This window comes from Giraffa tippelskirchi, chromosome 1 (assembly GCF_054371585.1).
Source record: "Giraffa tippelskirchi isolate mGirTip1 chromosome 1, T2T-mGirTip1v1.2.pri, whole genome shotgun sequence".
Lineage (NCBI taxonomy): Eukaryota > Metazoa > Chordata > Mammalia > Artiodactyla > Giraffidae > Giraffa > Giraffa tippelskirchi.
Genome location: NC_137275.1, coordinates 153,951,583 through 153,968,319, shown reverse-complemented (window position 1 = coordinate 153,968,319; position 16,737 = coordinate 153,951,583).

Sequence of the window (16,737 nt, the reverse complement as noted above, 5' to 3'; positions counted from 1 at the left end):
GTTTGGTTTTAAGCCACCTTTTTCACTCTCCTCTTTCACTTTCATCAAGAGGCTGTTTAGTTCCTCTCCACTTTCTGGCATAAGAGTGATGTCATCTGCATATTGGAGGTAATTGATATTTCTCCCAGCAATCTTGATTCCAGCTTGTGCTTCATCCAGCCCACCATTATGCATGATGTACTCTGCATATAAGGCAAATAGCAGGGTGATAATATACAGCCTTGACGTACTCCTTTCCAAATTTAGAACCAGCTTGTTGTTTCATGTCCAGTTCCAACTGTTGCTTCTTGACCTGCATACAGATTCCTCAGGAGGCAGGTAAGGTGGTCTGGTATTCCCATCTCTTGAAGTATTTTCCACAGTTTGTTGTGATTTACACAGTCAAAGACTTTGGCATAATCAATAAGGCAGAAGTAGATGGTTTTCTGGAATTCTCTTGCTTTTTCAATGATCCAGTGGGTGTTGGCAATTTGATCTCAGGTTCCACTGCCTTCTCTAAAATCCAGATTGAACATCTGGAACTTCATGGTTCACGTACTGTTGAAGCCTGGCTTGGAGAATTTTGAGCATTACTTTGCTAGCGTGTGAGATGAATGCAACTGTGCAGTAGTTTGAACATTCTTTGGCATTGCCCTTCTTTGGGATAGGAATGAAAACTGATCTTTTCCAGTCCTGTGGCCACTGCTGAGTTTTCAAAATTTTCTGGCATATTGAGTGCTGCCCTTTCAAAGCATCATCTTTTAGGATTTTAAATATCTCAACTGGAATTCCACATTTCCCACTAGCTTTGTAGAGATGCTTCCTTAGGCCCACTTGACTGCACATTCCAGGATGTCTGGCTCTAGGTGAGTGATCACACCATCGTGGTTATCTGGGTCATGAAGATCTTTTTTGTATAGCTCTTCTGTGTTCTTGCCACCTCTTCTTAATATCTGCTGCTTCTGTTAAGTCCATACTATTTCTGTCCTTTATTGTGCCCATCTTTGCATGAAATGTTGCCTTGGTATCTCTAATTTTCTTGAAAAGATCTCTGATCTTTCCCATTCTATTGTTTTCCTCTATTTCTTTGCATTGACTGCTGAGGAAGGCTTTCTTATCTCTCCTTGCTATTCTTTGGAACTCTGCATTCAAATGGGTATATCTTTCCTTTTCTCCTTTGCCTTTCGCTTCTCTTCTTTTCTCAGCTATTTGTAAGGTCTCTTCAGATAACTCTTTTGCCTTTTTGCATTTCTTTTTCTTGGGGATGGTTTTGATCACTGCCTCCTGTACAATGTCGCAAACCTCTGTCCGTAGTTCTGCAGGCACTCTGTCTATCAGATCAATCCCTTGAATCTATTTGTTACTTCCACTGTATAATCATAAGGGATTTGATTTAGGTCATATCTGAATGACGGTTTTCCTACTTGCTTCAATTTAAGTTTGAATTTGGTAATAAGGAGTTCATGATCTGAGCCACAGTCAGCTCCTGGTCTTGTACAGAACTTCTCCATCTTTACATCTTACAGTCTGGCTGCAAAAAATATAAATCAATCTGATTTCGGTATTGACCATCTGGTGATGCCCATGTGTAGTCTTCTCTTGTGTTGTTGGAAGACGGGGTTTAATATGACCAGTGTGTTCTCTTAGCAAAACTCTGTTAGCCTTTGCCCTACTTCATTTTGTACTCCAAGGCCAAATTTGCCTGTTACTCCAGGTATCTCTTGACTTCCTACTTCTGCATTCCAGTCCCCTCGATGAAAAAGACATTTTTAAATTTTTGATTCTTAGTTCTAGAAGGTCTTGTAGGTCTTCATACTACTATTCAACTTCAGCTTCTTCAGCATTACTGGCTGGGGCATAGACCTGGATTACTATGATATTGAATGCTTTGCCTTGGAAATGAACAGAGATCATTCTGTCATTTTGAGATCACAATAAAGTACTGCTTTTTGACTCTTTTGTTGACTATGAGGGCTATTCCATTTTTTCTAAGGGATTCTTGCCCACAGTAGTAGATATAATAGTCATCTGAATTAAATTTGCCCCTTTAGGTCCATTTTAGTTCATTGATTTCGAAAATGTCGATGTTCACTCTTGCCATCTCCTGTTTGACCACTTCTAATTTACCTTGATTCATGGGCCTAATATTCCAGATTCCTATGGAATACTGCTGTTTACAATGTCAGACTTTACTTCCATCACCAGTCATATCCACAACTGGGCGTTGTTTTCGATTTGACTCCATTTCTCATTCTTTCTGGAGTTATTTGTCCACTCTTCTCCAGTAGCATATTGGGCACCTATCAACCTGGGGAGTTCATCTTTCATTGTCATATCTTTTTGCCTTTTCATACAGAGTGAAAAAGTTGGCTTAAAGCTCACATCAGAAAACTAAGATCATGGGATCTGGTCCCATCACCTCATGACAAATAGATGGGGAAACATTGGAAACAGTGGCAGGTTTTATTTTTGGGGGCCTCCAAAATCACTGCAGATGGTGACTGTAGCCATGAAATTAAAAAATGCTCACTCCTTGGAAGAAAAGCTATGACCAACCTCGACAGCATATTAAAAAGCAGAGACATTACTTTGTCAACAAAGATCCGTCTAGTCAAGGCTATGGTTTTTCCAATAGTCATGTATGGATGTGAGAGTTGGACTATAAAGAAAGCTGAATGCTGGAGAATTGATGCTTTTGAACTGTGGTGTTGGAGAAGACTCTTGAGAGTCCCTCAAGGAGCAGCAAGGAGATCCAACCAGTCCACCCTAAAGGAGATCAGTCCTGGGTGTTCATTGGAAGGACTGATGTTGAAGCTGAAACTCCAATACTTTGGTCACCTGATGCGAAGAGCTGACTCATTTGAAAAGACCTTGATGCTGGGAAAGATTGAAGTTGGGAGGAGAAGGGGACGACAGAGGATGAGATGGTTGGATGGCATCACCGACTCAATGGACATGAGTTTGGGTAAACTCCGGGAGTTGGTGATGGACAGGGAGGCCTGGCGTGCTGTGGTCCATGGGGTCGCAAAGAGTCGGACATGACTGAGAGACTGAACTGACTGTTCAGTTCATGGGGTTCTCGAGGCAAATGTTCCCTTGGTATCTCTAATTTTCTTGAAGAGATCTCTAGTCTTTCTCATTCTATTGTTTTCCTCTATTTCTTTGCACTGACCACTTAGGAAGGCTTTCTTATCTGTCCTTTTATTCTTTGTAACTCTGCATTCAGGTGGATACATCTTTCCTTTTCTCCTTTGCTTTTCGCTTCTCTTCTTTTATCATCTATTTGTAAGGCCTCCTCAGACAACCATTTTGCCTTTTTGCATTTCTTCTTCTCGGGGATGGTTTTGATCACCATCTCCTGTACAATGTTATGAACTTCCATCTATTTTTCTTCAGGCACTCTAATTATCAGATCTAATCCCTTGAATCTATTTGTCATTTCCACTGTATACTTATAAGGGTTTGATTTAGGTCATACCTGAATGGTCTAGTAGTTTTCTCTACTTTCTTCAATTTAAATTTGAATTTGGTAATAAGGAGTTTATGATCTGAGCCACAGTCAGCTCCCGGTCTTGTCTCACTATTTCTATAATTATTATCCCCTTCTAACATAATATTATTTTATTACTTAATATGTCTATTTCCTGCTATAATATAAAGTCCATAAATACATAGCTCTTTTGTCTAAGGTCTCAAACACCAATATATTTTAAAATAGAATGTTGATACATATTAGAAACTAAAAATTATTTGTTGAATTATAATAAATTAATGATGATGATTTACCCATAATTTGCTTTATCAAACCACTTCTGAGCATCTCTCAGTTGAAACTTTGAAACAGCATGTCTCCTCTTGGTGGACAGCTTCCTTAGTTGAGCATATGGCAAAGCATTGTTTCTCTGTTTCCTGTAATCCAGGAAGTGTTGCCAAAGTGCACAGCTGCCAAGAAACCACTGGCTTCCTAAGCCTGACAAGGCTCTTTGAGGCACCCAGCCAGGAGCCTTCATGTTTATTTTTGGCCATAACTGCTAAGTAGAATGTCACGGTCCAAACAAACTCCACATTATCACCTTGCAACACATTGCAATTAAATAAGATAGCATTATTGTGATATGCTATCCATGGTGCTAGGGATGGATGCTATACATACCACTGGTCAGTAAATGAGCAAAATTCATCTTCATATCCACATATAAGTACAAATAAAGACATGAACTAATTGTAATTTACACCATTATAAACATAGAAAAGTGACTTTTTAGGTAAGTCTCTCTCCTAAGACAAAAGTCAGGACTCTCATTTGTCTCCCATTTGTATTATATATTTTGGGGGTATACAAGAATCTAGAAGCCAAATTTTGTAGGCTTTTCTACAGTAAGTCTTTGTTGTTGTTGTTCTTGCTTTGTAACTGAGGCTACCTGTTAGGATCTCAAAGGCCAGATTCTAAAAATGAAAAATAACTCTTCCTGTATCAAAAAGGACATATTTTTCCTTCTTGAGTGTAGCTTTCTCTTTATAATGCTTTTCTGTTGTAGGTTCAGCTTTTTCACAAATCAAACTTGATGATTCATGTGCTAAATAAACAGTGTTCTGACAAAGATAGGATCTGTGTGATTGTTGGGGATAAGTAAACTTCTATAGGTGGAAAGCAAGATGATACAGTGGACACTGGTCATTCACAGCTGTCTGAAATCTGCTGAATGTTCCATATTTTGATAGGTCTGTGTAAATCGAATCCTCTTGTCATACAAAAAACTGTATTTCTGAACCTCACTTGTTGATAAGATACAGGTAATTAATTTCAATACCAGTCAAATGAACCCATGCTAGACTTTGATACAGAATGGGTTACAGGGACAGAGGGTACTCATCTTGAACATGCTGATAGAAGCAGAAGTGGCCTGGTTCTGAGTAAAGTAGTAGTGGCAGTGGCAGTACCTTTGCTAGGTGGCCCTGGCATGCTTCCATAGCATTTCTGCCAGAGTTCTTGGAATTTCAGTCAACAATCAATTTGGTTGCCCTTCCAAAAATCTCTAAGCTATAAAGTAAATACTCTATAATAAAAGTGTCTGCAGAAAGAAGGGAAAATAGAACAAAATCACTGAGCAAGAAAGCTATACAAAGTTAAACTCAAAAAAATGACAATCGCTTTTTAAAATTTTTATTGCCACCAATATTAATATAAAAGTAAAGCACACAGTACCTGCTACATAGTAAGCCCTGTATTAGTGGTGGCTATTTATATATATTTCACACTAAGATTCAAAATACAGAATTCCATATATATTCAAATTGATAACAAAAATATCAGGGAATAATTGTCATCTATACTATATTTTCATTTGCTTCTGTTTAAGTAAAGAGAAAAAAAAATACTGAAAATGAGGATATTTGACAGACTAATCTTTAGAGGCTAATGGCACAGTAGTAGTTAACTCATGCATTCATGCATGCATGTATGCATTCTTTTCCTATCAATTATTGTCTAGTGTCCTCTCAGACATAACTGAGACTTGTTCTAATAAGACTATTGTCTTGTTTATATGGAGTCAACCTCTAACAAAAGGATAGCTATCCAACCAAAACAAAGAATTGGAAAGCATGGAGCAGTGATCAAAAGAGGGATATTTTTATTGCTTTATTCATATTATTTTTCTTATTACAAAAAATAATTCATGACCACAACAGCAGGTTTTCAAAGTAGAGATTAGAAAAAAAAGAAGATATTAGGAATCACTTATTAAACCACAAACTAGAGATAATTGCATGTAGCAGTCTGTGTCTAATCAAGAGAAAGAGAGCAGAGAGTGATTTAATCAGGGAAATTTAATATAAAACCTATTAAATTCTGATAAATGAGCAATTATAGAATATAATAATACTTGAATATTTAAGATATCCTTTGTAATACAATGAAATTTCCCAAGGAAGGAGAAACTTGGAAGAGGATTCCCCTTCCCAATCCTGGAACTCAGACCTTGCTGGAGAAGATGTAGCTGCAACCCACTGGATGAGAGAGTTCAATTTTGTGCCCCAGTCAGGGATGGTCTATGTTCACGGGACAAGTGTAAAGAAATCCTCCAAAGTTGAAGTGATCCACAGCTGGTAGTTAGGTGTGTGAGTGTGCACAGGAACTAGGGACAACAGGGGAACTGTCAAGGGCACAGGTGGGGTCAGACAAGCTGTAGCTTGTGGGTGGGAACATGGGCATTCAAAGGGAATGGGAGAACAGATTTAACACGAGGACTAGGGCATGTTGGGAGGGCCACAGTGTGCAGAAGACCTTGGAGGTAAAACTGGGGTAGTGAGGTGAATGAGTGAGCAGAGAGAATCAGGGCCCTGGTGAGGGAGGAGACCTGCAGTGTTTGGCGTCCATGTCAAGAGGGACAGCTCTGCATGCATGGCCTTCAGAGCATCACTGAATGTCCTTACACCCATACTGGTGACCCACTGTGCAGTGGCCACAAACCACAGGAGATTCTCTTTCTCCTACAATATCCTACAGAGCCCTCTACTGAGATTGTGATCACTGTGAAGAAGGGATAATTACAGAAATTTCATTATTGCAGAACATATATTGAGGGGTTAACAGGGAGCTGAAAGGCAGTATTTAATAAGTAGAAATATACACTAGAGTTAGGATTTTTGTGTATAATTTTTCATTCTTTGATCAATAACTATCTGTACTCTACTATATAGGGCTTCCCCAGTGACTCAGTGGTAAAATGAATTTGCCTGATAATGCAGGAGATGGAGGTTCAATCCTTGGGTTGGGAAGATCCCAGGAGAATGAAGTGGCAATCCACTCCAGTATTCTTGCCTGGGAAATCTCATGGACAGAGGAGCCTGGCGGGCTACAGTCCATGGGGTTGCAAAAGAAACAAATGATTTAGCGACTAAACAAATCTACCGGAGAAGGCAATGGCACCCCACTCCAGTACTCTTGCCTGGAAAATCCCATGGACGGAGGGGCTTGGTAGGCTACAGTCCATGGGGTCGCTAAGAGTCGGACACGACTGGGCGACTTCATTTTCACTTTTCCCTTTCATGCACTGGAGAAGGAAATGGCAACCCACTCCAGTATTCTTGCCTGGAGAATCCTAGGGACGGCGGAGCCTGGTGAGCTGCCGTCTATGGGGTCGCACAGAGTCGGACACGACTGAAGAGACTTAGCAGCAGCAGCAACAACTCTACTGTATATGCTATTTGAAATTCTCTATTAACAGCTTACTCTGATCATTTCCCATAATTGTCTTAGGGAAAGCTACTGTAACAAAAAGTATCCAAATATCTAAACAAACTGTGCCACTGATAGGGATACTAGTGGAAATTATAAGTAGGCATTTAAAAGTTTATTCATAATCCAAATAACTAATTTATAATAAGGGGGACTTAAAATATTTATTGTAAGTAATTTGGGGAGGAATAGGAGATTCTACAGACACATCATATTCAGTTATTTACTGAAAAAAAATTTTAAATTTTGATGCGTGAGAATGCTCATTAAAAAAGGCTTCTGCATTAATGATAAATGAATAAATCATGTTCAAAGCCCCCCCAAAGAAAGAGAAATTTATAAAATTTAATTCAGATACATTTATAAATATAGCAATATACCATGTTTACATATTAATAACAAATATATGTAATATTATAAAAACACCAATGTTCCCTATATTGTTTTATGGATTCAGTGCCAGCTCAGTTCAGTTCAGTTTAGTCGCTCAGTCGTGTCCTACTCTTTGTGACCTCATGAATCGCAGCATGCCAGGCCTCCCTGTCCATCACCAACTCCCGGAGTCTACCCAAACCCATGTCCATGGAGTGGGTGATGCCATCCAGCCATCTCATCCTCTGTCGTCCCCTTCTCCTTCTGCCCCCAATTCTTCCCAGCATTAGAGTCTTTTCCAATGAGTCAACACTTCGCATGAGGTGGCCAAAGTATTGGAGTTTCAGCTTCAACATCAGACCTTCCAATGAACACCCAGGACTGATCTCCTTTAGGGTGGACTGGTTGGATCTCCTTGCAGTCCAAGGGACTCTCAAGAATATTCTCCAACACCACAGTTCAAAAGCATCAATTCTTCAGCGCTCAGCTTTCTTCACAGTCCAACTCTCACATCCATACATAACTACTGGAAAAATCATAGCCTTGACTAGATGGACTTTTGTTGGCAAAGTAATGACTCTGCTTTTTAATATGCTATCTAGGTTGGTTGTAACTTTCCTTCCAATGAGTAAGCATCTTTTAATTTCATGGCTGAAATCACCATCAGCAGTGATTTTGGAGCCCAAAAAAGTAAAGTCTGACACTGTTTCCACTGTTTCCCCATCGATTTCCCATGAAGTGAGGAGACCAGATGCCATGATCTTAGTTTGCTGAACGTTGAGCTTTAAGCCAACTTTTTCACTCTCCTCTTTCACTTTTATCAAGAGGCTCTTTAGTTCTTCACTTTCTGCCATAAGGGTGGTGCCATCTGCATATCTGAGGTTATTGATATTTCTCCCTGCAATCTTGATTCCAGCTTGTGTTTCTTCCAGCCCAGCATTTCTCATGATGTATTCTGCATAGAAGTTAAATAAGCTGGGTGACAATATACAACCTTGACATACTCCTTTTCCTATTTGGAACCAGTCTGTTGTTCCATGTCCAGTTCTAACTGTTGCTTTCTGACCTGCATACAGGTTTCTCAAGAGGCAGGTCACGTGGTCTGGTATTCCCATCTCTTTCAGAATTTTCCACAGTTTATTGTGATCCACACAGTCAAAGGCTTTGGCATAGTCAATACAGCAGAAATAGATGTTTTTTTCTGGAACTCTCTTGCTTTTTCAATGATCCAGCGGATGTTGGCAATTTGATCTCTGGTTCCTCTGCCTTTTCTAAAACCAGCTTGAACATCTAGAAGTTCACGGTTCACATATTGCTGAAGCCTGGCTTGGAGAATTTTGAGCATTACTTTACTAGCATGTGAGATGAGGGCAATTGTGCAGTAGTTCGAGCATTCTTTGGCACTGCCTTTCTTTGGGATTGGAATGAAAACTGACCTTTTCCAGTCCTGTGGCCACTGCTGAGTTTTCCAGATTTGCTGGCATATCAAGTGCAGCACTTTCACAGCATCATCTTTCAGTATTTGAAATAGCTCAACTGGAATTCCATCACCTCCACTAGCTTTGTTTGTGGTGATGCTTTCTAAGGCCCACTTGGCTTCACTTTCCAGGATGTCTGGCTCTAGGTGAGTGATTACACCATCATGATTATCTGGGTGATGAAGATCTTTTTTATACAGTTCTTCTGTGTATCAGCACCATCTAAGAAAAACTTATTTTTTGGTCAAAGTTGGTCAAACTTGACAAACAATTTTTAATGTTTAGAGTGGTGAAAAGGCCAACAAATTTATAAAATCCACATAGAAAGAGCTGAATAGATTAATTACAAAGGCAAGTGAGGAAAATCCTCATAAGTTTTTGAAAACGTAACAGCAAGTAAATGTACCTAGGCATTCCTGCAGATTTTCAAAACTTGTCTTGAAGATAGACTTATTGAGCTTATGCTCATTCACTTTCTATAACATATTTCTTATAGATTTACTATGTAAATTGGCAAGAACTGACAAACAGCATTTGTAGTCACAAGGTAAATTTTAACTAATAAGGAATGATTTCAAATCTGATCAGAAAACCAAAAGATTCCTAAAAGAATCCATTCCTGGTATGCAAAATAAACCTATCACTTAAAACTCACAGAAAATAAATCCATGCTAAGATTCACTGCAAGACTAATCCCACCAGCTTGTTTGGAAAGACTTCTGCATAAGGGGCTCAAATCTCTGTAGAGCACATTATTTCTGAATCAAGTCTTTCAAAACTATGGCAGTGATGAAGTCTTGAATGGATCTCATTGAAACTGTCCAGAAGTTTCCTAACCTTTTCAACTCCCCAAAGTATCACTGGACAACCTGCTAATAAATAAATGCTAAGTTCACTACTAGTCAACTGTAGTAAGGGAAAACCTCATCTTTAGAAAGATCTTAGCAGTGATGAAGAAAGTGAATGTCAGATATGGGATGTTTATATTATCTCAGGCTCTTTGCACAAGTAGTTCAAGGTAGAGCTTTCAGGGGACTGATTGGGGTGTTCAAAGTCTATGTCATAATACTTCCAAATTGATACATGGAACAAAGTGAAGATCTTGAATTAAATCTTGAACAGCTATCTTATCATATTGTTTAGTATAAGTTTTCTGAAGTGTCGGGAGCCACGATAGGCATTACTGACAAAATGGAGGCACGACCCCAACCCCCTCTCCTCATCCCGCAGGCACGGTCCCAGGATGAAGGAGTTAGGTCTTGTGATTCTGACTTATCCTTTCCTTCCTCCGGTTGAGTTGGCTGGAAAGAATGTTATAATCCATAAAGTTAACTATTGACATTTGTTCAAGGATCTTTACAAAGAATGCTCCAGGATGAGCACATAGGCTGCAGCTTGAGACCATGGGAAACATTGTTATCTGAAACCTGCCTGTAAGGGGAATGTTTATGGCAAAAGAAGTTTGCTGAGTTTAGGGGTTAGGAATAATTAAGAATAGTTAGAAGCTAAAAGTTTAAGGTATGTTGTAGTGTTGGCATATTTTACTATAGTTTATGGAAACTAGGTATTTTAGAGATACTAATAGCTAAAAGCCTTTTTAGGAGATGATGAGCTTAAGTTACTAGGGGATAGCAGGATTTAGAGAGATAAGAAATAAACTGAGGAATGTGGTATACAGCCCAGAGACAAACTTGAGTTACAATGTTATCACAAGGACACTTAAGAGGGAACTCTGAAGGACAACAATGATTTATGGAGACAGTAATTATGGGTGAGGGGAACCTGAAGATGTCATACCTCTGACCTAATGCTTTTGTAAAAGTATAAAAGAAAACCTGATGCTTAAAATAAACATGCAGCCTAGTGCTTTGAGCGAGAGACTGCATCTTTTTCTCCGCCGACGCCATCCATCCTGAGGGAACCCCTGGACCAGCTGGAGCAGGACTCCGGCACTGAAGCATGCATACTGTTATTTATTGTTTTATAGTTTTATCTTCCCTGAGCAAATATTTCTTGGGAAAAAACTAAGTCATGACAATATATAGTCTCAGCAATTTGTCCTAATAGCTATGTTTGATGCAGTTAGTTGCAGATCTCATTCCAAAATACTGAAAAGAGTTGAACAATTATTGTTTCTAAACAATATTTCCACACTGTATAAATATAAGAATAATTGGAGAAATTTTGCAGCATATTAATTGTAATAATTATAATTCTGACAAATACATTTATAAACAATATTTTATTTGTTAGCTAATGATATATCATGCTATGAAAAATGTTATACAATTTATATTTTTTATTTTTCTTTCATAAGTCCTAGATGGAGGCAGAGCAAGCCTTTCTCATGGAGGCAGAGCAAGCCTTTCTCATGTGAAAAATAATATACAGAGCTTAAGAGAAAACACTAAAAACTGCCACAGTAACCATAGAAATTTTATTTTAATCCTGGAAAAACTAGTTAATTTGCTTTGAGGGGGGTGAGTTTTAGAAACCTGGGAATTTGGTAGTTTAAAATTACCCCTTCCAAAATTTTTACTACTTAAAAATGTATCCGTTAGGCAAAAATTACAAAGAATAAATTATATCAGTGTTAGCCTGGTTTGAGGAAAACAGCCTCTCTCTACAAGGTTGAAAAATACACATCAGTACCAATTTTGTACGCTTGAAGAAGTGAAGTGTTAGTTGGTCAGTCGTGTCCAACTCTGTAATCCCATGGGCTATAGCCCTTCAGGCTCTTCTGTCCATGGAATTCGCTAAGCAAGAGTACTGGAGTGGGTAGCCATTCTGTTCTCCAGGGGATCTTCCTGACCAGGGATCAAACTTGGGTCTTCTGCATTGTAGGCTAATTTTTTACCATCAGATCCACCAGTGACTCTTAAAGAACATTAACTACTTTAAAACTCAACATATTTTCTGCACTAGAAATTCCACATTCAGAAAAATAATTGGGCAAATGTGAAAAGGTATAAATATTAGCTTTGGTTTTATAATATTAGTCCAATAGTGATAAATGGATATAGAATAAATGTCTATCAATAGGAATTTGAATATACTATAGTCTGTTGATATAATGACATACTATATGTCCATTAAACTGATATTGTAAAACAGTACTTTTGTTGTGAATAACTGCCCATAATAGGGTATGAGAATAAAAACCAGCATTATAGTGTAATCTTTTTGCTAAGATCAAACTTTATGCATGTATTAAACACAAAGACTCAAAGTATAATCTCTAAATGATTAACAATAGCTTTTTCCTACTGGTAGAGGCTTTTATTTTCTTTCTAATATGTATTTATATTATCTAAATTTTTGGATTGAGCAAGTATTACTTTTATAATAAAAAAGACAAATTTTACAATAAGGTAGGAAATATTCACATGAGTTAACATTTAAAATATACCACTTAGAAAAGCCCCATTTCTGTTTCATGATTAAAATACTCGCCAGACTTACTGTGCAGCAGGTATAGACTTTTAGTCATGCAAGATATAAAAGTTCTAGAGATTCTCTGTGCAACAATGTGCATGTGGTGAACAATACTGTTTTATACATTTAAAAATTTGTAAATAAGGTAGTTGTCATGTTACATGTGTTTTTAAAAATCATAATAAAAAATATCCCCTAGAATTTTGGAATAATTAAGCTCCCTCCTATTATTTGATCAGGAATGATATCTAGCTGAAATCAGTTTTGGGGAAGGGGAATTTTAATCCAGGATAGTAGCTGGGAAAGAAGAGGGAATAAAAATTAGAAAAAAAATATAGGCTATAATATGGTGTGATTGGGACAGAAATTACTTAGCAATAATCAAATGCAGACAGACTATAACTCAAGAGAGTTGTGTACTCTTAACTCCAACTAGCAAACTTTTCTCTGGGTAGGCTAAATATTAAAAGAAATCATAAGTGTGGGGAGTTAACATGCAATCCACATTTTAAATATATGACTAGCATTGGGATATTAAAGTCATATTAATGATTTTATATAATATATAATGTTAAACTAACTATACTTATCATTTTTTGATGAAGATTCATTTCTAAAAGTAATATCTACAGTTTCTTTAAGGTTTGGTATTCCATAAATTTTATGAAATAGTATTTAATTTTTCATATTTAGCTTGACTAACAGTATATTTTAAGGAATAAACTTTACCTCTTACATATGATTTTTTTTTTTTTTAGTACACTGACTTCACACTAGGAAAAGATAACTGGTCCACTGAAACTCATTTTTCACATTTTCACAAGAGAAGTGTTATTTACCATAATTGGTAATAAAATCCTACAAGGCAGCTCTAGAGTAACATTAAAATGACAGATTTGTAGTAATAGCAGTTTCATTATAATCATCTTAACACATTTCTTCTAAAAGATGCCAAAAATAAGATACCTAGACAATCATCTGCTTTTACAGCAGGTGTCAGAATATAGAAGAATATTTATTGGGGAATGTTTTATAGCTAAATATATCACTAACCTAATTTCAAAAGTAAATTGTCTTTATTGATTACACAAACATGATGATTAAATTCTACTAGCAAATGTACAATCATCTACTGAACACCAATGTGACAAAACAAAACTGCTTTAGAATACACTGTATCTATTGATTATTTCTGAAAAAATGTATTTTATGAAATTATGTCAATATTGTCTTTCAATTTCTCCTCGTGGATTATTTAATCTTTCATTTTCTCTTTCAGAAGCTAAGACCTGGCAACTGTATTATGAAACAACTTGCCAGTCTTTATTAAATAGATAAAGTTTCCTGACCTTCAAACATGCAAGTAAAACTTACTTCATTATGGCAACTGACGACAATTTTGTTCAATTATATTATTAAAGTATCTGTATTTTTTAGGATTAGATTTTAAGAACACTCAGACTATAACTCTTAAAGTGCCTGATCTGAATCTATCACTAATATCACATTATTTTTGTGCCTGTTCTTAAAATAGTTTTCCCTCTGTCTAGTAATGTAATATGCTGAGGTCAATTTTCCTTCTTATTAAAAAACACAAGGTTGATTTTTAATAACAAGAACTGTTATTTTACATATGCAGAAGTATTAGAGTTCAGTTTATAAAAACTCTAAAAGGCATTTTTAATATGCTTTAAGATACAAAGGTTTATTTTTCAAATATAAGAGGAAGGCTTCATTTTCTTCTTTATGGCCAGAAGTTATATAAGGGGCATCTTTTATTTTTGAAAAGGAAAGAAAATCTTGCCATATTTCACTAAGGAACAAAGGAAAAAATTCAACTTGACATTTAGTGAAATAAAGAGAAAACCAAAATAAGAGCAATGACTTTCTACATTGATACTTGTACCACAAATGTGCTGTGTTCCTCCTCTCACACATCAGGACACTCTCCTTTCAGTAAACATCACCCTAAATACCGTACAGAACTGTTAACTTTTTGGTTTCACTGGGAATAAATGATTCCACACAGTTACAACCAAAGAGCTGTTTAGCTGGCAACTATGTCTTCTGTCAAAATTAGAAAGTTCAATTTGAAGATCCTACATTTTCACTCATATTTCTTTCATATTTCTGCATATGGAAAATGTAACTAACGTAGAGACAATTAAAGGAAAGAACACTCTGAATGGAATTATAGCAGAGGTCTTATTTTCTAAAATTGAAGAGATTATGCTTCAGTGTCAGGAAATATTATTTGAAATTTTATTACTAGAGATAGATGTGACATATATAAAAAACAGATCAGAGCACAACCTCCAGGATTACTGGAAAGAGCATGACCTCTGGAGTCATATCAGAGTTTGAATCAAGTCCTACAAAATGGGTGACTTTGGATTAGTTATTTAACCTCAGAGAGTTTCAGTTCCTATACCTATAAAAATGGGTAAATAGTTGATAAGTTACAGCAATATGTGGAATAGGTTGCAGAAATATGTGGTGCCATGAGTATTAAGTGAGATAACATGAAAAGTGGTCCAAAACTTAGTGTGAGTGAGTACTCAGTCATGTCTGACTCTGCAATCCAATGGACTGTAACCCACCAAGTTCCTCTGTCCATGGGATTTCCCAGGAAAGAATAGTGGAGTGGGTTGTCATTTCCTACTCCAAAATCTTAGTGTATAATAAGCTACTAACATGTTACAATTTCATTTCTAGTATCAGTATCAGTTCAGTTCAGCCGCTCAGTCGTGTCCGACTGCGATCCCATGAATAGCAGCACGCCAGGCCTCCCTGTCCATCACCAACTCACATCCATCGAGTCGGTAATGCCATCCAGCCATCTCATCCTCTGTCGTCCCCTTCTCCTGCCCTCAATCCTTCCCAGCATTAGGGTCTTTTCCAATGAGTCAACTCTTCGCATGAGGTGGCCAAAGTATTGGAGTTTCAGCTTCAACATCAGTCCTTCCAATGAACACCCAGGACTGATCTCCTTTAGGATGGACTGGTTGGATCTCCTTGGAGTCCAAGGGACTCTCAAGAGTCTTCTCCAACACCACAGTTCAAAAGCATCAATTCTTTGGCACTCAGCTTTCTTCACAGTCCAACTCTCACATCCATACATGACTACTGGAAACACCATAGCCTTGACTAGGTGGACCTTTGTTGGCAAAGTAATGACTCTGCTTTTTAATATGCTATCTAGGTTGGTCATAACTTTCCTTCCAAGGAGTAAGCATCTTTTAATTTCATGGCTGCAATCACCATCTGCAGTGATTTGGGAGCCCAAAAAATAACACACACAAACGCTACACACAATTCAGGTAATGAGAACTATATACATATAGTGTGTGTGTGTGTGTGTGTGTGTGTATATATATGTATATACATATACACATATATTAGAGAAGGTAATGGCACCCCACTCCAGTACTTTTGCCTAGAAAATCCCATGGACAGAGGAGCCTGGTGGGCTACAGTCCATGGGGTCGCTAAGAGTCGGCACTTTTCCCTTTCATGCATTGGAGAAGGAAATGGCAACCCACTCCAGTGTTCTTGCCTGGAGAATCCCAGGGACGGTGGAGCCTGATGGGCTGCCGTCTATGGGGTCGCACAGAGTCGGACACGACTGAAGCAACTTAGCAGCAGCAGCACACATATATTTATATATACACATATGTATTTCTATAGAGAACTATATTTAGAGAACTATATATATATATACATAAATATATATAAAACTATATATAGAGAGAAATACATAGAGAAACTGAAGAAATAGCAAGGTAGTGAAAAAGATTAAAAAATGAGCCCCTGTTTTATAATTACACCATCCCTAAAGTTCTAGTCATTAATTTTGTTTTGGATTTTCATTTATTAAAAAAAATATAGAACGCCCAATTAAAACATCTTATTTGAACTTGTATTTTACAAAGGCACACATCTTCTTTAATGAACTGTAAAGATTAATAAGAATTAGATTAATAGCTGAAATTTTTCTTGGGACATTTAATTTCCTTTTTCTGCAACAGATAAACTCAGCACAACAAATTAATCTGAATTAGTAATTAAGATTACTAGATAGTAATCACAGACTCATAATAGTTGAATCCATGTCTATTCAGGGCTTCCCTGATAGCCCAGCTGGTAAAGAAGATGCCTGCAATGCAGGAGACCCCAGTTCAATTTCTGGATGTGGAAGATCCTCTGGAAAAGGGATAGGCTATCCACTCCAGT